Source organism: Sus scrofa, chromosome 3 (genome assembly GCF_054392235.1).
Source record: "Sus scrofa isolate SSC_HxYL_T2T_F1_AM1 chromosome 3, Sscrofa_HxYL_maternal_Yorkshire_Landrace_v2.0, whole genome shotgun sequence".
Taxonomy (NCBI): Eukaryota; Metazoa; Chordata; class Mammalia; order Artiodactyla; family Suidae; genus Sus; species Sus scrofa.
Window position 1 is genome coordinate 107436634 of NC_139385.1, and position 25269 is coordinate 107461902.

At 45.0% G+C, this 25269-nt stretch overlaps 1 protein-coding gene and 1 long non-coding RNA gene across 6 annotated transcripts in view; both read left to right on the top strand.

The window, feature by feature from the left end:
• The window catches only part of LOC146404833 (uncharacterized), a 1439763-nt gene that overhangs the window by 484846 nt on the left and 929648 nt on the right, over positions 1–25269 (top strand). The window lies entirely within an intron of this gene.
• The window catches only part of LOC146404836 (uncharacterized), a 259354-nt gene that overhangs the window by 49666 nt on the left and 184419 nt on the right, over positions 1–25269 (top strand). For 2 of the 5 annotated variants that reach the window (XR_014842016.1, XR_014842013.1), the window contains one exon: positions 412–3196. The exons of the other annotated variants lie outside the window; for them this stretch is intronic. The gene's annotated coding sequence lies outside the window, so the exon portion shown is untranslated. Of the gene's footprint in view, positions 1–411; positions 3197–25269 lie in introns of those variants that run through there. 5 annotated transcript variants of the gene reach the window in all.

A 25269-nucleotide genomic window follows, 5' to 3' on the forward strand; every position in this document is an offset into this window, starting at 1 on the left:
TGCTCTGCCATCCCCACCAGTTGCTGGGCATGAGATTGGGTGGGCATTTCCCCCTCGCACAGTCTTCTCACTGAGGCTCCCCTTTCCCTCTCTTGTCTTCCCCTGGACCACTTGCAGGGTTGTCTGCTTTCTCCCTTGATTCAGTGGGTTAAACCTACATTTCCTGTGCTTTGCATGAGAACAAGCCCAGAGGGCAGGGCCTCAGGGCCAGCATCCTGAGCCAAGAAGTAGGTTTTGGAAGAGAAAGGAGGTGAGGTTTGGGTACCAGATATCCCTGTCCTTCAGAGCCATTTTGCTCAGAGCCCTTGGGAGCCTGCAGGCGATAGGCATTGCTCTTGAGCCCGCTTTCAGCCATGCTACCTCCTTTCACATCACAGGTGTGTCCCTTGACTGTCTTCTTTTGCTTTCCAGGTGGATGCAGCTACTAAGCAGCCACTCCCATTCTACACATGTTGGACCCCCCAGAGCACTGTGTGTGCTTTGGAAAGAGCCTGGGATTCTTGCTTTCTGAGCCCACTCTGAGAAGCCTTCTCAGATTCCGTTTTGCCTGACTTGATTCTAATAATGAAATTCTCAAGTTTCTCAGCTATCAAAAGTGGAGAATAAACTAAGGATGTGCTGGCCATCTTGGATTTGTCTCTGTAAGGAAGAGGTTCTCTTTATTTGATTGTGTTTCTTGTACTTTAGCCCTCGGAGTGGACAGCTGAAAGAGAACTTTGAGATCATTGGATCTAGCCTCTTCATTTTATAGTCCATGTAGATGAATGGCTAAGAAAGGAAGGTCTGGTGTCTTATTGCTGGGTTTAAATCTTGGTCCCATCACTTTGAAGCTGCATGACTTTGGACGTATCACTCAACCTCTTTGAACAGTTATAATAATAGTCCTTGTTTCATTGGTTGGTGTCCATATTTAAAGAAGATAATTCATATAAAGTGCTTAGACTAGAGCTTGGCATATAAATACTGTGTTATTACTGTTGCTATAAATGAAGAGCTTGAGACAGATATATTCTGTAGACTTGCTGGAAACTAGATACTGGGAACTATTTTGTAACTTGTCACATTAGTGAAGTGGTTCTTAAACTTTTCACCAAAGCATCCCTAATTTCATAGAAGAGTGGAAACATAAACCGAAGTCATCTAAGGGTTTAACTCCATCCCATAAGAATGAAATATCTTGGACTTTTATGGTATTTTTAAAAAGGCACATAAAAAATGTGTATTTTATTTCTTAATGTTTATGTTTGTTCCAATGTAGAAATAGTGGTTCCCCCATAAACTCTTTATAAAATCAACTCTCCTGAAGATAAGTGATGCGTATTCATTGTACAGTGAGCATCTCTAAGAGTGTGAAACTCTAGTTTGAGGGACATGACGTGAGTATATGCAGTATCTCAAACAGCCAGTGACTGTTTTTCCAAGAAGGATGGAACTGCAGATGTCTTGCTTTAAAGCAGGAGAGAGAAAATTACACAGCTGTAGCACCTCCTTCCTGGGAAGGAGGCGAGGCCAGCCGTGTGAGATAACTTCATCCCCGAAAGCTGGGCAGCTTTTTGTTCTTGGCAGACCCGGAGGCCCCTCCGTGTGGTTCTCTGGGCTCCAGACTGGGGGCTGTGGTCCCGCCATGCCCTGGGGAGGCCACAGTCTGAAAGATGTAGTGTGACTCGGTGCCTCAAGGCAGGCTATGTGCTGAAACGAAGGCGAGACAGACTGTCAGGGTGGAAGCCATGCGGTGACAGCTTCCTTCACCCTCCAGACCTGTCAGCTCACGGGGAAACTGACAGGCCTGGACTAATAAGGTAAACAAAGGCTTTAGAGCACGGAGGAGGAATGCCGGAATTCTGTCTTTACTGTTTCCCTATTCATAACATGTCACAGAGTTAACGCCTGGCCTGGTGGAGGTAGCAAGTTCCTGGCTTTTAAGATCTCCCAAGGGTAGTGAGAGGTGAAGCCTAGAAGCCCAGTGGCTGAGTTCAGAGTCAGAACATCTGGCCGCTTCCTTGGGAAATCCGTGGCTCCCGAGGTTGCATGTTTGAAGATAAAGTCCAAACTCTAGCCGCTGGGCGAGCCCTGGACATGGCCATTGTCTAGCTTTATCGCTCCCCACTCCAATGCTCCTCATGCTTGATCACCTTTCCCATTCCAGAAGTTCAGCTCCAGTTCTCACTGTTGATCTTACACTCCTTTTGGGAAAAACCACCTCAGCTTTGCCTTCTCAGCGATTGAGCCAGTGTGCACACTCCCATTTGGATCTAGAAAAGCTGCCAACTTTTCTGGATCAAAGCCTCCCCCGACATTGGGTGTTTCTGTCTCTTGGACCCCTTTCCTATCCACCCACCCACACTCCCCCTTCCAAGTCAGAACCCCTTTGCAGGGCTGGAACTGCTGCAGTACAGTATTTCTGTGCCATTACTTAAAAAGACAAATGGCCTGTTAGCTTTTTAGGATGTAATTTAAAAGCCATTTGTCTAGTGGTAATAACTGGAAATGGACCTCTGTGGTAGGCCAGGATGACTTCCTCCATGAGCCAGAGATCAGCTAATGGTGACCACTTGGCCACGGCTGTTTTCAGATGTACCTATTGTTTTCGCTGGAAGGCGCGGAGAGGGGAGAATGGCATTTTGAGGGGACTGTGAGCTCACAGAGGACTTTGGAGAAAGGCACATGTTGCTGCTTTTGTTTATCTTTGGTACTATAAGAACCAGGAATGAAAATAGGCCCACAGGCGTGGGGATCATCTTACCAATCAGAATCCTTGAAATTGGAAAAGGTCAGGCTCCATCTTTGTCCTGATTTTAAGAATCTGTAGGCAAATTTAAGTGATTTGGCTTTGGTACACCTCAAAAGTGACATTGCTCAGACAAGTGTGGCTTTTTCCTGTAGACAGCAAAGCTTTTATTTTAACCATTCAGGAGAGACAGTTTTTAAGAATATATTATGAATATATTACCTGTGTCTTTTCTTCAACAGAATTGTTGCAGAGATGTTAAGTGTTCCTTGATGACACAGGCCTATTATTCTGAATGTCAGTTTTAAAGACTTTGTCTTCTTTTTGCTATGCTTTTGTTCATTATAAGCTATTTTATAACTGTATCACTTCATCTATCTTGGTATTTAATGCACATTTACTCCTTATTTAGTGGAGAAAAATGATGGAAACATCCCAAATGGCAAAATAAATGAGGTATTCAGATTACTCTGTGACCTTTGAAAACGATATAGAAGAGTATTGATACAGAAGTTGGAATATTAGAAAGATGTTTTTGCTGTGTCACTAAATGATGCAGTAGGCTGCTAAACAGTGTGCACGTCAAGATAGCCCCTAGGCCTGGGAATCCTGATGGGCTCTGATTCGAGACTGTTCAAATCTATGCATGAAGACGTCAAAGTGCTCAGCCTTAGATGAATGTTCTGGGTGTTCCGTTGCAATGGAACCCAGGCAATGGAAGCCACATTTGCTGATCACCTACCATATGCCAGATGCTCTTTTGGCTGCCTTCATGGGTTATCTCCTTTTATCCTGAAGATGACACTCTAAGGTTGTCTTTGTTGCATAGACAAGTAAGCTAAAGCTAAGAGGTGTGATGTTGTATGGCTTGCCCAGTTTCACACAGTTGAAAGACAGGCTAGGATTTGAATATAAATATAATTGACTCCAAAGCCCATGTACTTTCTACTACACTGTACCAATTATCTGTTGCTTTAGTTATGCTGCACAATGCATGACAAAAAAACCCACAAAACCTCAGTGGCATGCAACAGTAAGTGCATATTGCTCAGCCCTCTGGGGTCAGCTGGGAGTCGGCCAGGCACTTCTGCTGTTCTTGGCTGGGCTCAGTCACATGTCTTGTGATTGACTGGCTATTGGCTGATCTAGGCTGGCCTTGTCTAGGGCAGCCGGGGTGACTGGGCTCCGCTCCACATGTCTTTCATCCTTTAGCAGGCGAGCCCAGGCATGCTCTTGTGGTAGTGGCACAGGTGGAAGAGAGCAAGAGGAATCATAGAGCCCCTTGAATCATACAGTCTGGTAACTGGCACACCGTCATTTCTATTGGCCAAGTCAAGTCACATGATTCCAACTCAGGGTCAAGAGTGGGGAATATACTCCTCCTCTTATGGGGAGAGTATTAACTATTTGCCAAACTAATTGACCACGGGATACTTTTTATGCAGCCTCCCCATTAACATCTCTTAGGTAAAAACCTTCTGGGAAACCCCAGTTTTGAAAACACCAGACTCATGATTCTTAGGATGATTTTTAATTCCAAGTCTTATTACTTTATGCTATTTTGTAACAGGGGGATATACTCAGGGACTGTAAAGGGAAGGAGAGGGGTTTTGTTGTTGTGTATCTTCCTCCCAACCCCCATGCTAAATGGACCCAGATTCATGACCCAAAAAGCAAACACACAGAACTGTTTCTACAGCACTTCCTTGGCTTGTCAGTTGTAATGTGGCTCTGCTGTTAGTGCTTCTTGCTCCCGGGCTCTGACGCTCAGGTGCCACATCTGGGCAAGAGGCTGAAGGACATGTGTCTCCTGAGAGTACAATACGTGAGCTTGGTGAAAGCTCTCTGCTCCTCAGATATCCTTCCCATTTCTCAGTGTCGTGATAATTCTGTGTCTTGAGATTCCTGCAAGTCTTTCCTTCAGGTAACTGCTATGGTATAAATAAAATTGCAGGACGAAAGGTAGCTCAGTTAAAAGCCAGACTGTCTCAGAGTTGACGAACATGTGCTTAAATATAGCCAACCATGTGAATGATAAATGAGGATTCTTCTCTACTTGGTAAAGAGCGACTAACAAAACTGCTACTTGTTGATCTTTGTTAATCTTGCTCAAAGCCCTATATGTACATGGAAATACCAGTGTAACATAGAAAAAAAATCTGTAGCTCAGGCTTTTCATGTGAAAAATGGTGTGATATTTCTAACAGGGCTTTCATTGTTTGTGCTGAATAATGCCCTCAGAGCCCTCAGCTGAGTAATGACTGAGCGTTGCTGCCTGGGCTCTGCACACTGCCGGTTCTGGCTCACCCTGCTTGCTCACCCAGGGCCTCTGTTTGGCCAGGACTGAAAAGGACTGACACTGCTTCTGTTCCTCTCTGCTTGCCGCTTGGGCAAGTGGAGGACTGGGTCCTTAGAACCCGCCCCTTCCCCTCTCCCCCTCCTTTGGATCCGTATCTGCTGATCTCTGGCCTGGACCTTGCAATCTAGAAGTACCAGCCGTGCTGCCTGCTAGGAGATGTGGCAAGGAGTGGAGTAGGGGCCTGTAACAAAGCCACATGAGACAGCTGACTCTTACTTTCCTCCAGAGGCTCAACAAAAATAACTATAGCCGATTTGGCAGGGCTGGAAATGACCCATCATCCCGCTCTTCCAGTGATCCCGGCATCTTATGCGGGCACAGTGCTTCTTGTTCTGGGATTCACACCCACTGCGCGTGTGCTCCTGTGTGAACTAGTGCTTTTTGGAACCGTGTTCATTTACCTAACACATTTCTCAGGTGCACAGAAGTTATGCATGAGTCTGTGTTAATTGCTGGAAATTTGATTTGAACACAACTTTTTTTTACTCCTCGATTTTCCCCTTCTCTCCCACGCAAGCTCATGCAACACTTCGAAAGCAATTGAGTCTTTTTCTGACACTGTGGGGTTCTTGCCTTTTACTTCAATGGTGGAGGAGATGCTCAGAAGCCCAGGTGGAGCGACACGGCTCGCCCCAGGGGACTCAATGGGCCTGTAGGGGACCTGTCAGGAGGCCCCAGGATTCCCTGTCTCACAAGCCCTTCCTCTCACCTTATCTTCCTTTCTCCAGGCTTGATGGCCTGTATCTGCTAGGAAAGCTCATCGATGAGATGGCCAAGCCATTCCTAACTAGCCCTGTGCTCAGGCTTCTGAGAACCTTTTTCAGAATTCCATTAGGCAAGGGTTCCCTGTTGATTAATGCCTGATGATTATTTCCTCTTGCCAATTAGAATTCTCCAAAGCTGAGGATGACTCTTTCTCACTCACAAGAAGGTTAAGTGCTACAGAGGACAGAATTCTAAGCAGTTCTCATCAGGGCTTCCCCCTGTGGGAGTTCAGTCCTCTTCTCTGCCTGGTTCCATCCTGCTCCCCACACGTCATGACCTGAGCCAGAGCCAGGTTCAGTTCCCACAGGTGCACAGATCCTACTCTCCTAAATGAGGGAGACAAGAAAAGTGATGAGAGTGATATCCCTGCTTCCCAAAACAGGAAGCAGGCTGGATAGATTGACTTGATACAGAGCTATCAGACTGCAGCTCACTCACACTGGGACTTTTATCACTGCCAGTCATCAGCACTCTGGCAAGCTCATGAATAATGCATTTCCCAGTGATTTCCTTCCTTATTTGCTAGCTCGAGGCAATATTGACTTTAAAAAAAGTCTACATAGCTGAGGTGTTGTGGTAACATTTATTTAAAATGAATTGGCGGCAGAACACATACATGTTTTTCTCTGCATAGGTGTGTCAGTGTCTGTTTTTGGTGGATCATAACATTTGCTTAAGGGACCAACTTTGGTTATTACAGCAGTGGTTTGCAAAGCAAAGATTGGTTCAAATTGGAGCTGTGAGACTGAAACAACTATATCATGGTGGGGCTGGGGCGAGGGTGGACCAGAACGGTGAGGCAGAGCGGGCTAGGAGGAGGTCGAGGTGGAATGGGAAGAGTTACCATTGTGGAAATTGAGCCACTGAGTTAGCAGTAAGTCTACTGTTATTCAGTTGAGGGTGCTCTCTTTTTCTTCCTGCATCTCTGCCATGAATGCAAAGCTTCTCCCAGCTGCACCAGTCTCCATATCTAAAGAACAAATGTGATGGTGACATGTGGGCAATGCTCCTAAAAAGGGGCTGAAAAAAATAGAATAACCTAAACTGCTAACTAGTGTCGGTGACCATGAGGCTGAGCTTGGAGAAAGAAGAGGCCAAGTGGGGCTGGGCTGTCAGAAATCCCTATGGGTGGCTCTGTTCTGCTGAAGTATGCTGGTGAGTAACCTCACCTGTTGAAGGTGCCTGGCTCAGAGCCTCTGCTTACTGACTTTACGATGCTCAGGAACTGACAGAGAGAAGGGCGTACCTGAAATTACTGTGCTGATGGCAGGCCTGACACCCCAGCCCTCCTCACCCACCCACCACCTCAGACAGGCCAGAGGCACACTTCCAATTTGACAGGCTGCCGTGGCCTCCTACTTAATTATATTGTCACACAAGCTTTCAGGGATTCCAGGAAGAGAGCCCTCTTCAGGGAAATTTAATTCTCCTCCCAAGCCATTCACTGTCTCCACTTAGCCCTCCCCTCACCCTGCAGTTCTTTCCCTCTGAAAGCTTGGCAAGTGTCAGATGCCTGCTTGGTGTTGAAAGAGGGTCTAACGGAGGAAAGGGTGGCTGGCTCCTTCAATAATCCTCCCTTGCACCTTTCTCTCCCAAGGCTCAGTCTTCATCCAGTGAGGGTATAATGGCAGAAGTAGAGTAGCCACAGTCACTGAAGTTCTGGAGACATTGCGGAGGGTCAGAGAGGTGGAGGGCACCTTACGGCTGGTCAGCCAAAGCTCAAGTCTCTCCGTCTGCTGACTTAACACCCCTACTTCTCATTGGGGGTCTTCTCAAGACCCCCAATTCTCATCCATATGGCCCCCTACTGTTTTGAAGATATTTTCACATATAGTTTATTGTGTGAACTGCCTCAAGTCTAGACGGCTCTCCCAAATCCTTCACTCAGTTGTCTTATCTAGCAGAAGTTGAAACTGTCTCATCTTTCCTTCAATCTCATACTTGTAGGAAAAAGGCTTCTTTCACACTGGCTTCACTTCATGACTTTCAACCCTCCTCCCGCACTGACTGGAGCTGCTTTCTTTAAGGTGACCATTAATGTCCAGGTCTAAGCCTATGGTCCTTTCTAAGCCCTCACTGGCTCTGGTACATTTTTTCCTGTTACCGATTTCCAGTTCCCATCCACCTCCTCCTAGTGCACCTCACCTCTCCTCCCAGTCCACCCTCACCTCCTCCCAGTCCATCCCTGCCTCCTCCCAGTGCACCCCAGCCTACCCCTACTTCCTGCCAGCATACCCACCTTCTCCCAGGACACCCTCACCATGTTACAAGCTGGTAATACGGTCCACCCAAAGAAACAGGTTTCCAGTGATGTCACTGCAGGCATCAGAAGCAGATGGTATTTTGGTTTAGCCAAGAAGGCTGGTGGTTTTCTCAAAATTTCCATTGGGGTAACTACCAACTTTGCCCACAATCAAAGGTAGCCCTAGGTCCCCATAACTAGTGACACTGGAAAGCCACCCAACAGTAAGTCTCACCCACTTCCATATCTTTGGTCCTCAGTGGTCTTGGAGGCCTGAGTGCTCTGAGTTCTGGACTTCTGGTTCCCCGGTTGCTGAGCAGCACGAGGAATTGACAGTTCACACCCTCCTCCTCCTACCTTGTTGAGTCAAAAGCTTGAAGCTGGACCCCCCCCCCCAACTTGGGTTCTTTACTTCTGCTCACCCAACAAGAAAGAGGCTGGAAGGGAAGGCTCGTTTCCTCTGCAGGGTGTGGAGAGCTGGAGCATGCACAGCCGACTCTCGTTTATTTGAAATTGTTCCATGGTGCAAGGCCCTCTAATTGATCATTCCTTTGCAGATGTCAATGGAGAAATGTGAGTTCCGTATTTATAAAGCCAGAAAAATAGGGGCTTGTCCCCTACCTCCCAGGTGTGTATTTATGCACTGATGAATGACCCCAAAGTGGGTTTGTTATAGAAAATGTTCGTGCCAAAGGCAGGAACCTTACATCTGGAAACACGGTCTGACAATTAGGCCTCTGAGCCCAGAGGCCAGCACTCAGGCTCAGCGTTTGTTTCCTGGCTGTGACTATCACATCCTTAATGCTGGGGTGAACTCAAGAGTTTTAGAATTTGGATCCTCATGGTTTCTACAATACTGTCCCCTGAGGTTGCTTTTTGTCCTGTTCCAGTTGTTTGTTTGTTTGGGGCACTGGGGGTGAAGCATTACAGATTTTGGAATCCCATCAAGTTCAGTGCAGGAGAAAAGACTCTAAAACCCTAGTCTTGTCCCAAGGGGAGAACTCTGAGGAATAAGGAGTTAAAAGACCCTTTGAAGTAGTTGGATGGGAAGTTCCTTGCAGACTTGGGGCGCCCTAATTGGATGGGCATCTCCCAGGAGCCTGCTGGCCCAGCTCCACCTTGGGGAACAGCGTGTCTGTACCAAGACGTGACCCGACCCCAGCTCCTGTCCCCTCCCTCTCTCCTCTGAACCGGCCTCTCCTTTCCAGCCCTCTAAACAATGGCGCCCTTTGTTTTAAGAAGGAGGGTGAAATAGAAATCACACTTCCAAAGTAACATTTACAAAAAGAGACAGAGTGAAAAATTAGGACTGGTTAAATCAGAAGTGGTGTGTCCTGCTTGGCCTCCCATAGGTCTTTCTCCCCAGGTGAAGTCTGTGCTGAGTAATGTCTGACCCATGTCTGACCATCTGAGCCTTATGTTTTAGGCACTTCAGGGGGTGGAAAACAGCTGCTGTGAAAGGGTTAAAAATTCAAGAGCCCCAAGCGACGGCATGTCCAGTTTCAGTCAGAAAGACAAGTGTTTGGTTAGTAACTGGATATGGCTGGAGCTGGGTTTTGGCCTCCCATCCTTCTGCAGGTTGAGAGTAGGGGATGGCCCAGTTCTTGCAGTTATTTGAAGGTGGAATCAAGGCAGGAGGCTCTAGAAGGCAGGACCTGGGAGGTGCTACCCACCCCTCTTGTACACAGAACGCAACAAAGCCCAGGGAGGGCTGGGGACTTGACCCAGGTCATCCTTGTTGGTGGCACAGCAAAGGCAGGTGTGGGAAGGTCTTGCTTCCAGTCCCAGTGTCCTTTCTGGAAAGCCCTGGATTATTTCAGCACATGGGGCTCAGGCAGACACAGATTCAGGGCTAGCTCGGCCTCTGCTTGACTGGGTTACCTCCTATGCATCTTTTCCCCTCTCCATCCAGACTCCTCACCTGTGAATGGGGTTCAGAATAGCTCTGGCTGGTTTTTTGTGTTAAATGAGATGATCAGTATAAAGACCAGAGACCAACATGCTCAAAAAAATGTTTGTTCCTGAGCTACCAAGAATTCTCCCAGCTTGGGACTGTTCGCCCAGACAGAACAGCCTCTTCCAAATTAGTAGGGATGCAGATAAAGCCACTGAAAACCAAATATCCTCCTTGATGTTCGGCACACTCCCAGCCCCTTAGTGGAGGAAGCCCATGTCAACGGAAAAGGCAAATGGGACGGAGAGAATAAAAAGAGGCTTTTCTGAGCAAAGGGGGGCTCACCCTGAGAAGCAGTGCCGAGTTAACGATGCCTGGAGCAGGCCTGTGAAGTTAGGGAGGCCTGGAGATTAGAAGGCCAGGAGGAAATAATGCTTTTCTTGTCTCAGCTGCGGGGGCAGAAGGAGAGCAACAGCTGGCGGGCATATGCAGCCTGTTAGGGGCACGCTCCCATCAGACAGAAGGAAATCCTGCCCGGCGCTGGCAGGGCCGCAACAGCCACCGGGGAGCAGGCGGTCTGGAGGTCTGGGGGAATCAGAGCCATTGCTGCCAAGGCTCCAGGCTCTGTGTCCCTCCTCTGCTGTCTGAGCAGGGGCCTCCCTCCCCAGCCACTGGCCCCTGAGGCCCTTTCCCTTCTCAGAAGGTGTTGGATCCAGTGATGCTATCAACAGACAGTCCGAAGAAGCATGGGGTTTATTTTGTACCCACTTCAAAACGCCTGTGAATCCCCCCTCCTCCTCCTGAGCCTGGATAGGTGACTTTGGCCCACTCTGTAGCCTGGAATCCTCCTCCTCAGCCAGGTTAGACAGCGAGCGGCCTTCTTCCCCCTTCTCCAACTTTTCCTTGGTTTTCCTATATTGGCCAAGGGATCAAACTCCTGAGAAAGAGGCCAGGGCCTCCTGCTATCCCCTCTTGGACCCTCAGCTTCTGAGCCGCTGGACCATGTGACAAGATGCCCAGCATTAGCGTCTGCTAATTAATTGGAAAACCCGGCTCCCTGTTGGCCTGTAGCTTTTACAAACCTGAATTAAACGAAGTGTTTATGTGACAGATATGTGGGAGGGATTTCAGATATAATCACCATCAATCTGCCTGCAGCCAAAATAAATTCTGTGAAAAGTAAAACAAACTATTGCACAGACAAAGTAGGCCTTAGGGGTCTCCAGCCATAATCTGTGTTTTCTTATTTAGCCGCGTCTAATATTTCTGCTCTTTTCGGCGTAGATAGGATCTCTGCACACAGGGCACTCTTGCTGCAGCTGCCAGGGGTGGACACACGCTCTCTCCCACTGAGTGGAGGGAGAGGAGAGGGATGTTGCATATTTACATTTAAATTCTTAGTTCAAATAAACCAGCTCTTGGTTGGGCACAGGATGGGGTAGGGAATGGGAAATGGGAGGAAGGGCTGGCTGCAGGCTCTGCGCTTCCAACCTGCATGGGTTAGAGCTGCGGTGGAAAAGTCAGAGACAGCTGATCCAGAGAGGGGCTGGGTGGAGAGCCCCTCGGTGTGCCTGTGAGGTATGCGGGCCGTCTGAGTGCGCTCCCTCCTTCAGATATTTCAGCACTCTTGTGAGGAAAGAGAGTGAGGAAATTGAAGCTCTGACACAGTAACCACTTGCCCAGCTCTAAAAATGGTGACATTGGCATTGACCCTGATGCCAAAGTCCCCTGTGTTCTCTCTGCACAATGCCTTGGCAAATAAAGAGCCGTTCCTCTTGAAGAAGAAGCCTTTCACACCTGGGCCAGCCCTGCCTGGCCACCCTGCCCTGCATCCCTCCCTCGTTCACAACCGGGGCTGCTCCTCACTCCCTCCCTGGCTCTCCTCCTTTGGCACTGCTTCAGCCCAGTTCCCAGGCCTGGCATGCGGTAAGAAACACTGAGGTCTCCAGACTAGCAGCTGCCTGTCCTGCCTGAGCACAGCAAGCACGAGCCTCCTTCCTGAGCTCCAGCTCCTCGCTCTGCTGGGTTTTGCCCAGGTGGCCAGCCTAGGACCCAGCAGTGTCCCAACGGCAAAGGCTCCAGCTGGCTCCATGCGGATGTCTGGGTGCTTAATGCCAGCTCTCCAGCTCGCCTGTACCCAGGCTTGGTATGCTTGCTGAGATTCCACAGCTGGGACACTCCCTCCCCACTAAGCCGCTGCCCCACTGCTCAGTGCTGGCCTGCGCATCCATTGAACTCAATGCCTGCCCGTTTGCTTTGAACCCCTGTCCTGGCTCCTGTGCTGCCTCATTGGTGGATCTGGTGCCACATCCTTTCCTTTCCTCAATATCTAGAATTGCTCTCTATAGCCCTCTCAGTGCTATTCCTTACTGATTCTGAGATGTGAGCAAATGCTTTTTCCTGGCTTTTTTTGTTTTTTTCCCATCTGCCCTTCTATCTTCTCTTTGTAAGAACCCCATCTAGAGTCAAAAAGCCCGTGCCCAGTGGAAGATTCTAGATCAGTGTTTCAGGCTACAGCTGTTCCCTCTGTCTCCAACAAAAGTAATGGGACAAATCTGTCCTGCTCCCCTACCACCCTACAGTACCAAAAAAGTCAATTATGTTATGTTTATCTACACTTGGAAGGACCAGCAAGAAATCCTCTCTATGAAATAAAAGTGTATTTGTAACTGCAGACCCATTCATTCAGTAATATTTATTGAGTCTACTTTGTGCCAGACACCGTTCTGTGCCCTTGGGGTATATATCAGTAAATTAAAAATCCTTGCCCCCCTGGAGTTTATATTCTAGTAGGTAAAAGTAGATGATAAATAATAATCATAAACAAGAAGAAATGTGTACAATGTGAGAGAAGACCAAAAATGCCAGTGACTAAAACAGAGCAAGATAAGAGAGATTGGAAATACTGGAGCAGGGGTGAGTTACATATTCAAATAGGGTGTTTGCAGAGAGCCTTATAGGGAAGGTGATATTTAAGCATAGACTTGAGGGAGGGGAGGACGTTCGCCATGAGTGTATCTGGGGAAGGGTGTCCTAGACCGAGGGAACAGCCCTTGCAAAGGCCCTGTGGCAGGACTATATGTCTTGCATGTATAAAGACCGGTAGGAAGGCCAGAGTGGCTAGAGTGAAATGACCAGTGGTGGAACTAGAAGGAAATGAGGCCAGAAAGATAACAGGGACCATCATGTAGGACCTTGCAGGTACTGAGACCACTTTGACTTGTTTTGTCCCTACTGAAATGAGTTCATAAAGGCCTGTCTCTCATTAGTCAAACGAGAATTCAAGAAATTCAACAAATATTTCTTGACTGTATATGCCAGGTCCTGAGGCATGTATTGATGAGTAGGTTAGTCTCTGCCTTCAAAAGGTTCAAGTTTGATTCCCAGTGGTTGCAGCAGCATGGTGCAGAGGAAAGAGACCTGGACTAGGGGGTTGGAAGACCTGGATTCTGGTCCTGCCTTTCCATTTAGCCTCGGCCATTTGCCACACCTCAGCTTCCTGTCGCTGGTGATAATGACCTATGCCCTGATCACCTATAGCAATCAAATAAATAAAGGAATATAAAGACTCTTTGAAAACTGAAGAGCCCTGCATCAACAGAGGAGGGAATTAGGGGATCATGTTTCCATAGTCATTGCCCTATTATATCCCTTTCCTTTGGCCCTGTGGACTCAGTCTGTGTTGTAATCTTTGCAGTACCCACTGATCTCTCCCTGACCTCATTGGCACTCACTTCACCTGGTGGGAACCACCACTGCCGTTCATTCAAGTTGATGCAAATCTCCAGCATGAAAAATACATCCAGGGGTGTCGGCTTTGCAAAGGAAATTTACCCATTCCTTCTCTATTTCATGCTTCCCTGATCAGATAAAGCTGCATTTGGTGCTAACTTTTAAAGTCAAATATGCACGACTCCAACCAACAATAACAAAAACAGGCCCATAGGTTGCCGAACACGGTAAGCTTTTTAAAATGCATTCGGACAGTGTGAGGATATTAATAGGGAGACACATATCTCATTTCAGGCTACAAAGCAGATCCCCCAGTGGGACATGGAAATGCTGGGCGGTTCAAGGTTAGCTTCAGCTAAAGAGAGGAACTTGGCTGGGATACAGACATGCCTGAGGCTGTGTCCCAGACGCTGAGCTTCCAGCTCTAATGGCACAGTCTGTCAACTCAGCTCTGTTTTGAGTGAAACTGGACACTCAGTGATGGCCAAAAACAGCAGCTGAGTAAAATAATGAAGCTACATGTAGACAGTGATGGAAGCAGAGAAAGATGAGTTTGGACGGGCCCTTTGGAAATCATCTTGAACACTCTCCCCTTACTTTACAGGTGAGGACACCAAGACCTGCAGGTCACATTGTGACTGTGATAATGACAAAACTCTAATGTCATTTTCACTGTGAGTGCATTTGTCTCCTCTAGAGTCTCAGCATTCTAAATGTCATGAGCTATCCTTTTTGTGTGACAGTGGCCCTCTGGACCCAGGTCTAGTTGAATGGACACTTGGAGGTATTGGGGTTCAGTGATGGGGATGGGCTATGTTGGTTGCAATAGAAAGAACATTGAATAAGGCATCCAAAGACTGGGTCTGAGGCCTGACTTTGGATAAATTTCCTGGGTGACACTCATTTCTTTGATTGTTTTCTCAACTGCAAAACATGAAATCTAGCTAAGAGACTGTGTGCTGACCCTGAAAACTAAAGCCATGCATGTAGCTTTTATTTTCCATCTTTCTTTTTCAGATTCCAGCATGTCATTTGTGAGGTCATGGTTCTGAATTAGGGGCGAGGCTCTGAACAGGGGATGTGGGCAAACTGGCTGTCCCCAAAGGACCCTTGGCCTTCATGGTCACAGTACACCGGGCTAATCACCCTCAATTCTCCGCACCTACCCCCCTCCACCCCTCTGCAGCCCTCAACCTCTTACTATGCCCCAGCTCCTCAGCCTCACCAGCGTTCTCACTAAGATTGTCCTCAAGTTTGTCAGTGTCTCTTCTTCACCCGGGGAACTCCCTTTCTCCTTTAAAATGATAGCATCGCTACCTCCACAGGACCATCCCCAACTCCCCCAGACAAATTAGTTGTTATCTTCTCTGTGTGAAGGTGAAAGAAAGATTCTCCAGAGCCAGACCATGTGGGTTTCAGCTCCAGCTCTACCACCTTCTAGGGGCTTGCCTTGGACACAGTCTTTGGGCTCTCTTTGTCTTAGCGTCTTCATTTATAAAATGGGGATAAGAGCATCTGGATTATAGGGTTATTCTGAGGAGTAAATGGATTAGGATAAGTTAAAGTATTTAGAACAATGTCCAGTTCATGGTACGCATTACGTAGTTTCTGTTGTTCTTATTACTATTAGAATACCTAACACATTGTGTGCAATGTAATGGATTATATGTCTCCCTCCCCTCCTCTGACTATTAAAGCCCAGAGTCCTGTTTTTATGTTTTCTCAGTGTTTAACACAATGGCAAGGACATATGAAGTGCCAGTGAACACTGCTTGAGCAAATGACTGGGCGTATAGCCTGTGTGGTTCTGTCTCTGATGTCACTCATGTATTTTTTTTCCAGTAAACTTCATGGGACAAGCAGTCTGTCAGCTATACCTCTGTGGTCTTATATGAATTGTCTTGTGGCTTTTAAAATAGCCCAAGTCTAATTTTTGTTTAAATAGCAAAAGAAAGTTGTCTTGGAATTTTAACTAGGAGAACTACAATGTGGAAACAAGTGAAATTCAATTGGTAATAAATCTTTCCGCTTGGAGTTGTGGTCCCAAGCCACACAGTTTTTGACATGATTTCAAGAACAGGGCCCAAGGCTGGGGTCTATTTGAAGAGTATTTAAAATAAGAGAGGATCCCTCCAAAGCCTTTGGGATTATATGGTGCGAGAGTTACAAAGGACTTCAATAAGTTAACACAGCCCCCCAAAAGAGACAGATGAGGGTATACAGCATGACGGGGAGGTCGGGGGTGGGGTGGGGTTGTACTTTCCTGGAAGAAGTAGATTCGAAGCCACTGGTTCCACTCCCTGCTCTTAATCTTTTTACCCTGTGTGATATTCTGAAACTGTTACCTGAGAGACTACCTGCCAGTTTGGGTTTAGGGTAAGAGTATGTGGGGGAAACAGCTGTTTTTTCGGGGGTTTTTTAGGGCCACACCGGTGGAATATGGAAGTTCCCAGGCTAGGGGTCAAGTTGGAGCTACAGCTGCTGGCCTATGCCACAGCCAGAGCAATGTGGGATCTGAGTTGCGTGTGCAACCTACACCATAGCTCACAGCAACACCAGATCCTTAACCCACTGATCAAGGCCAGGGATTGAACCCACATCCTCATGGATACTAGTCGGATTCATTTCCCCTGTGCCACAATGGGAACTCCTTATTGTATTCATAAATACAACAAAACACAATCCTTTCAAAGAGTTGTTGGGTTAAAATCAACCACATTATCGCTTTCTGATGGTTACTAGTGAAGACAGTCATCTATTAAATAACCATATTTGACAATATTAGCTAAAATAGTGATGTAAATATATGTGTTTATAAATATATTTATAAACATGCTTGTGGTTATATTGCTATTAAAATTAAGATGGATAATCAGGAATATCAACTACTTTCATTATCTACTTTTATAATATGGTTTTCAGGCCTATAAATACACAACAGGACCCATCCAGTGAGCTAAGTAAGGGGTATAATCAGTAGTCTGCAAGATGCTGCCAACAATTCCACCCTATCCTGGATGCTCATGTCGTGCCTCTCATCAAGGGATTGAGTCTCTTGCTCCTCCCCTTGACCTGGCCTGGCCTTGTGACTGGCTTTGGCCAAGGGAGTTCTGTGGAAACAATGCCATGCCAGTTCCACGCCTTGTAAAAGACTCTCAAGAGGTCCCCTAGCTTCCACTTTCATTTTCTTAGAGCATCCAACCACCGGGTAAGGGCAACTGACTTCCCTGCTTGTGGGACTGCTAACCTCCCACCTTTCCAGCCTGCCCACCCAAGTTGCTGGACATGAAGTGGAATGCCGTCTCGATCCTCCAGCCCTGGTCAAATCCCGCCCCCCCCCCCAATATCACTTAGAAAGGCGATAAGTTGTCTCCTGAAAACCCTGTGCCAATTACATTATCATGAGCACATGGTGGTTGTTGAGCTGCTTGGATATGAAATGTTTTGCTACATAGTAAAACCTCCCTGAAACAAGGGGCAGCACAATCTACATCCGTGTCTGAGATCTCTCTCTGTGTGATCTCCTCCGGATTAGGACCAGCTGGGCAGTCTTGGGTGCTTCTCTGTCCCCATTGCTCATGACAGACACTGCTGGTTGATAGAAGTCTCTTTCCCATTCTGCCCAGATACTGCCTAAACCTCACCCCAGAGCTCTAGGCAACAACTACTAAGCAGGGCTTTGAACTGAAGCAATCTGCCATTTTAGGATTGACCATTACGTTTCCAGGGTCTGTGTCAATGAAAGGAAAAGGGGAATGGGGTATCCTGCTGAGCCATTCGCATCTCCTGGAATCTAGGAATGTCAGTGATAATAAAACTTGGGAGATGGTCTGAACTAGTGGTTTTGAGTGTGGGCTGCGGGTTACCTGGTTTGCTTTAAAATTTTAAGTGATGTCTGGGCCTCCCCTCAAGGTTCAGATTCAGTGAGGCCTTAGAATTTTAAAGTATGCGTCTTCCTTGGAAGTGAAGGTATTTGAGAGGCCTGACGGGGTGGATCACAGCTGGCTGAGCCGGGTTGAGGAATCATCACGAGGACTCATGGGATATCGGGGGGGGGGGGGGGGGGAGATGGTCCGAGGACTCAGAGGGAGGGTTCCTGAAGGGGAAACGAGGGTTCCCATGTGGGAAAAGGAGGGACGGGCAGGCACTCAGGAGAGCCAGCTCCTAGGTCCAAAGATGGACGTCCCTTCCTTTCTGTCAGGAAAAGCTGGCAGATAATCTGTGAGGACAGGTTTGGATACATAGCCTCAGAGGTAAGTAGAAGGTGTGGTCCTTGTTTTGAGGTTTTCCCTGTGGAGACTTTCTTAAATCTCAGACCTGATTTTCAAAAAGAACTGAGACAAAGTACGAAGAGCATGAAAGATGTGTTTGACTCAATAGGGTCAGAAAAGTTCAAGGTGCCTTCTCTCTCGGTGCATTTGGCAGGAATGCTAAGGTACGATAACAGTAAAATTTTAAGGCTTCATTTTTTGGTAAAATACGACTTGCTGTCAGGTATATGAGTTGGTAGCTTTGATGCAAATGTATAACAACTCTTTTCTGAAATCTAAAGAGATTTTCTGCATATAAATAAAGCCACGAGTATGATAAAATTGCTTTTGATCACCTCACATGAAAGGTGTTAGGAATTTTCAAACTGTTATATAATTAAAGTGCTGTGGGGAAAAGTACTTGACTCTCTCTCCTTCCACCCCTTCTTAAAAGGCATTTCTGGGGAAAAGCACACTTACCCCACTCCAGTGTTGTCCTGACCCTTGCTTTGTAGTTTGAAGAAAAGTTACAGCTTTTAGTGACAGCAGGAAAATGGTCTAGCAGTTGAAAACGCTACAAACCATGAATGACATTGGAATTTGCAAAAATGAACCGAGTTTCTCCTCTTAGCCTCAGCCAAAACAGATGACTTAAAAAGAGCTAATTTTTGTCAATAAAAGAGTAGCTTGGAGATCTTTCCTTCTTTTCCTGGTTCTGCTTCTTGATCTCCTGTCTGTAGGATCATGGTGAAGAATAATCTTTGCCTGACTTGTTCTTTCCAGGATCTTTTTAAAATCACTTTTTGTATTTGTTTTATATACTAATCACAGTTTTCATTCCACAATCATGGCAACACTACATCTTTAACCCATGGAGCAAGGCCAGGGATTGAACCTGCGTCCTCATGGATAATAGTTGGGTTCTTAACCTGCTGAGCCACAATGGAAACTCCCTGGAACTTATATTTTTAAATAATGAAAAGTAATGATGTAAATGACTTTCTCCCAATGATCAGGAAGTTAATCCAGTCTCATTCTTTGAAGAATCATTTTATTCTTTTCCTATTGATTTAAAATACCATATTTATCATATAATACATTCTCATCTATTCATGGCTCAGTTTCCCCTTTATGTCCTATTGAACTATTGCATAGCAATGTCACAGTGCTTTATCTCCCATGGCTTTATATTATGTTTTGATGTTGTGATAGGCAATGGCCAAGCTTGCTCTGCTCCTCCCAGCAGATAAATGACATGACTGCCTGAAATTTTGAGGAAGGAGTGCTGAAAGGGAGTCCATGCGCTTCTACATTTCTCAAGTAGTCCAGCAGAGGATGGCGTTTAGAATGAGTAGTGATAATAACCAGGCATCTCACATAGCCTGTTGTATTGTCTTAGCTCAGCCAGACATGTTTGATGCCTGGATATTATCATTTAATCAGGATTTAGTGCAGCAATATGGCTTTATAGCAGTATAGTAAGAAATTAAACCTTATAATAGGTCTGGATAATGTGGCTTACCAAAGTGGTTTTGTAAAACCATTCTGAAGTTTTGAGATTTGTGGCTGGAGAATCTCTGGGCTCCCGAAAACACTGATTAGGACTTCTCAATACCTGGAGGTTTTCCCCTGGCAGATCAACTATGGCCAGCTCTCAAGCCCATATCTTATGGTGGAATTAAGGTAAATCCAAGAAGCTATGCTCCCCAAGATTTTTTGCTTCATGCAGTCTCTGATCCTTTAAGGTCAATTGCAGTGACGTACAGTTTGTATAATTTTCATGTGCCTGAGTGTTTCTTCTTACTCATCTCAAGCCCAGCCTCTGTTGGACTATTTCAGTAATTTAGAATGGTATCCTCTCTCTTTTAGAATTTCTTTTTCAAATTTGTCTTGGATATTCTTTCACATTTTCTTTCTAGAAGAATTATTTTATTTTATTTTGTTTTGTTTTATTTTATTTTATTTTATTTTTGGCTTTTTAGGGCTGCACCTGCAGCATACGGAAGTTCCCAGCTAGGGGTCAAATCGGAGCTGAAGCTGCTGGCCTACACCACAGCCACAGCAAAGCCAGATCCCAGTCACATCTGTGACCAACACACACAGCTCATGGCAACACCAGATCCTTAACCCACTTAGCAAGGTCAGGGATTGAACTAGAGTCCTCATGGGTACTAATCGGGATTGTTACTGCTGAGCCAGGACGGGAAATCCTAGAAGAATTTCAGAGTCCGTTGGTAAGTTCTTTGAAAAATCCCACTGGGAAGTTGATTGTGATTTCACTGAATTTATAGATTAACTTGAGGGGAACAACCATCTTTACGATGCCAAGTCTTTCCAAACAGATACGTGAACATTTTCTCTATTTATTTGGGTTTTCTTTTATGTCCTTTAGTAAAAATTTTATCATTTTTTCAGTTAGATCTTGAACATTTTTAGTTTATTCTTAGGTATTGTGTAGTTTTACGGTTTTGTGGCTTTTGTGAATAAGCTCTTTTTTCATGACACTTTGTAATAGTTATTGTGGAAGAGAGGCAAGCTATTGCTCGCGTTTGTTAATATGATACTTCGCCTCCTAACTGAACTCTGTGAATTGTGATAGTTTACTTCATACTCTCCTAGATTTTCTAGATACACAATTATGCTGTCTGCAAATACCAGCTGCTTTGTTTCTTCCTTTAAAATTCTTATGTCTTCTTTTCCTTGCTGTTTAATTGGCTCAGACTTGCAGATCAATGTGAAATAGTTGTGAGCATCCTTATCTCTAATAGCTGTAGAAATAATTCTATTTTATCATGATCATAATTCTGTTTTATCATTAGAATATTTGCTCTAGTTTTCTGGTTGACATTCTTTTTCAAGAAAGGGAAATTTTCTTCTACTTCCAACTTGCTAAGAGTTTCTTGGGAATGAATGTTAAATTTCATGAAATAATTTTTCTGCTTCTGTTGAGATAATCATATAATTTCCTCTTGTCTATTAATTGAACAGTATTTTGAAATGTTGAACCAACATTGCACTTGAGGGATTAAACACTACTTGATTTTTCTCACTTGTGGTAATAATGCTTTTAGTTTGCTTGTAAATACTTAAATGGGACAGGCAGTCTTTGTTGGCCTGGAAACTCTGCTTCAAAAGTCTCCTCTGACTCCATTGTTCTATTATTTTTGTCTGTAGTGATTGAGTTTGTGGTTATCCTCTTTCAAAGGTTTACTGCAAATTATTTAGGGGAAACTAAGGGTATTTGGGACATGTTCTTAACCTTTAAAAGTTGTCATCATAGAGGACATACAAGCTGGTGATTGGTGTCTGTCAGAAACATGCTGCATTTGAGGTGGGCAGAGGGGCTGGAAAAGGAATGATCCATGACCTGTAATAGCAAATTGTAAGTACTTCATCTTAATGTAATAAAGCACCGAAAAGTAGAAACGATTACATAAGAGTAGAGAGGATATACCTTCTTGGAGTCAGTCAATCCAAAATCCAGGACACAGACAGGAAGTGAATGTTCTTTGGGTTGCCATGACAACCAGAGGCACATTTACCATGATGTTAATGAAGCTTAAACTCTAGGGCCTCTCACTTAAAAGGGCCCCTTCCAAGGCCCTGCTCCTGGTTTTGGTTTTGTGATTTCGTATTCTTTTCCTTAAGGAAAGATCCCAACTTGTGTAAGCCTTAGACCCTGCAAAAAACCTGGGTCCGTTCATCATGACAACCTCAGGCATGGCTCAGCATACCAGCCACCCAGCCTGGACCCAGGGCTCTGAAAGCCCTCTCTGGCAACCCTGATAATTCTCTCAGTTTAGCAATTAGAGTGGATGGCAGATTAAATTACCCTGTTGCTTCCCAGCTGGGCTAGGAGAACTGTGGCCTGACACAGAAGCCAGTGGGTGTCCCATGGAACGAGGGCTCAGCTATCTCACACTTTTCTCTCTGTGGAGGCACGTGATCAAATTCATTATTAACGCTGAGCTGATCTGGTTACCTTGATTGACACTAAGTGATTTCAGCCCAGGCTATATTTGTCTTCATGGGGAAAATGCCGCAGAGCTGAAAGGTTATTTCCCTCTTCAAATACATTTGGGCCTGTCACTGTGGAGTTACGCACCCTGACATCAAAATCGGACCCATGGGCATTGGGAAGACAGCAAATGACATCAGGAGCAAAAATGGTGTCAGCTTCATTTTGTTTTTTCTTTCTCTTTCTGAACTCTGACAGAGAAGTAGTTTGTCTAGAATTTGCAAAGCTTTCAGGTGAGGAGAAGAAAGAATTTTGGGGGACTGTACTTATTCTGCACACACAAATAAATAATTTCCAGGACATGTTTTGCTGTCCTCCTGGTCCCCCTCCATTACTATTAAGCTTAATTTAAAATGTTATAGCTTTGACATCTAATTAATAAGACTAATAAATCATTACCTTGCTATTGAATAAAATCTTAACCTTTTAGTAAGATAAATGATTCCTTAATACAACACTTACTTTTGTTTTTAGAACCAAAAAGGGAGAGATAGTACTTACAAGAAACTCCCTCTTTAACTCTGCTACCCTTTCCCAAGGTGCTAAGCATATAAGTCTGCAAATGACCTAATGTTATGTTTACAGTGTTACCCTATGTGAATCTAAATGCCTGTCAGAAATATATAAAACCTGGTAACACAGGTAAAAATCCGATACTTGCTAGCCTGTAAGTTTCAATGAGGAAATTTAAATTAGTTTGAAGGGGAAATTTTAACCTACGGATATCAAATAGAGTTATTGTGGCATAAAACCAATGATTGCCCTACCTCATAGGATTTAGTTATTTTGGATGAAGTAAAAGTTAACAAATTTAACAGGTAATTTTGTTGATGGATGGATCCTTTGCACTTTGAAATAATAAAGGAGGTTTTTTTGTGTGTGTGTGTGAAAGAAACTACCTTTTGTCACTGTTCTTGTTTCAGTACATGCATCTGACTCTTTATTGTTGGTGCAGAGAGAAGGGCCCTCTTGCAGGATCCTTAACAGGTGGTTTGGAGGCAGAGAAATGATAAAGCTCACTGGAACAACAACTCACCTGTTGAAATAGTTCTTCTGCCAAACTGAGCTGGGGATGGAGAAGCAGAGCTACTGTTTAGCTTCAAATCACAAAGTCATAACTACCGAATATGCTCCTCCCCTCTTGGATCTCTGCCTTGTCTCCAGGGGTGATGACAGTGAGATGGGCTGGTTTCCCATTAGATAGAAAAATAGGAGAGAGTGTCCACTGACCTAAGGAAAATATCTCATGAAAACATGGTTTTCTTTTATATCAAGAGGCATATAAAATGCATGTAAACAAGCATTTTTTATTTGAACATTAAATTTTATTGGTACAGAGCATATGTTTTATTATACTGGTGACTAATGCCTTTTTAAAATGAGATTTTGAAATGCCATTCTCTTTAGGTCATGAGACCAAGAGTGTTTGGAACATTGTTCTAGTGTGAACCCCTGTAATAAGAGCTGATTAACAACAAGACAACTCGAGCTGCGAAAATTATTTTCTGCAGAGCCCCCTATTAAGTGGAAAAAAGTTTGGTTTTTTTTCTTTAATGTTATCCAAATGGTTTTTGTCTGAGAAACCACTCTAACTAGACCTTGAAAGTCATCAGTTTGCCAGAATTACTGTCCAAAAATATTTATTTGTGCGTAGATACTCTGTTTGGTCCCTATTTTCCTCTCTACCGGGATCAGTAGGAGAATGATTTATTCAAAGTCATCCATCCAAAAAATTATCTGTGAGAGATAGAAGAGGGAAAATCCAGAAACGAAAGTTAATAAACCCACCAGAAGTTGCTTACTACCAAAGAAAAAAATGATCTCAATACCGACTGTCTTAGGAAATCTTGCTTATGGCCCATGCTTGTGATTTGCATTTGTAGGAAAGTGTTTTGAGACTGCAGATGATTTCCTAGATGTTGGCTGTTTGGATGATGATAATGATCACATTTATGGGGAATACACTTGGTCACATAAACCACTGGAAATGCCAAGGAGGTAAAGTAAACAAAGATAATTTGAACAAAGAGAAAATATTGAAATAATAAATGTGGTTCAAAATGAATATTGTCCCAAGTTGGTAATTTTCTTGGATTATGAAATCTAGGGACCAATGAGTCTCTTCTGCTCACAATCACCTGGAGCCACAGGGGTCAGCCTTTTCGGGCTCTGCTGGAGCCCAGAACCTGGCATCTTGTGGAGCTATGTTTGTAGCATCTTCCCGGCCTCTGCAAGATTTGGACTTGGCTGTCATGGAAACTCTTTCCTGTATTCAGACTTCACAAGGATCTTAAGGTCTGCAAAGTGTGTACCTTGATAGAGAAAAATGATTAGTTCACATCATCTGGAGACAGACCCAACACTGGTTCCTTGGGACATAGTGGAGTTTGGACTCATCCTCGGTTTTAAAGCTGATGTCATTTGGGGCCACCCTGGTCTCCCCAAATTTTCCCTTATTTCTGAGCTGAAGTGATCTCAGATCTGATCTGTGTTCTCTTCTGAAACAAAACAACACACCCTCAAACTGATTGTACAATGGGAAGCTCATGGGCTTTGAAAACTGACAGACTTGAGTTTGAATCTGGCTGCTTTAACTTGCCAGCTGCATAAGTTTGGGCACGTTTGCCTCAGTTTCTTCATTTGTTAGTGGGGAAAATGACACTTTCTTTCCTCCATATTGTGAAGATGAAATGAGATAGCTTGTGGAAATCACCTGGTACGCAGCAGATATCCAATAAATATTCACCTTCATCCCTCCCAACCCCTTTAGGGAAGACTTCTCCTGACTGGATAAATCCAAACTTTCTGGAGGCTGAGGGCTCTTGGCAGTTCTCACTCACTGACTCACAAGATTTTCCAGGATATTTCTGTGTTTCTGGGTTGTCAGATCACACAGGTGGTGTTTTGATTTTGAAAAGCTCTTAAGGTCTCTGCAGTTCCTCCCAGTCTGAGCATCACCCTTGAAGGAGGCAGAGCCCGGGCGGAGAAGTCTGTGTGGCATGAGGCACTGTACCTCCATGTGCTGAGCCCCTTGCTAAGAGAGAAAGAAGCTCTACAGTCTGTTTTTAACCCCTGGGCTCTCCTGTAAGGGGAAAGCTCTTCCGTAACCCTGTCACTACAACCTCTTGCTCAAAGGGATGTTGCGTTAATGGTGATGGGTGGGGTTTCCGACATGACGGAGCCAAAGGAAGATTGTTAAGGGAAGATGCTTTTGAGAAGTGAGTAGTCCCTGAACCCAAATGCCATCATGCAGAAGTTCCCATTGTGACGCAGTGGAAATG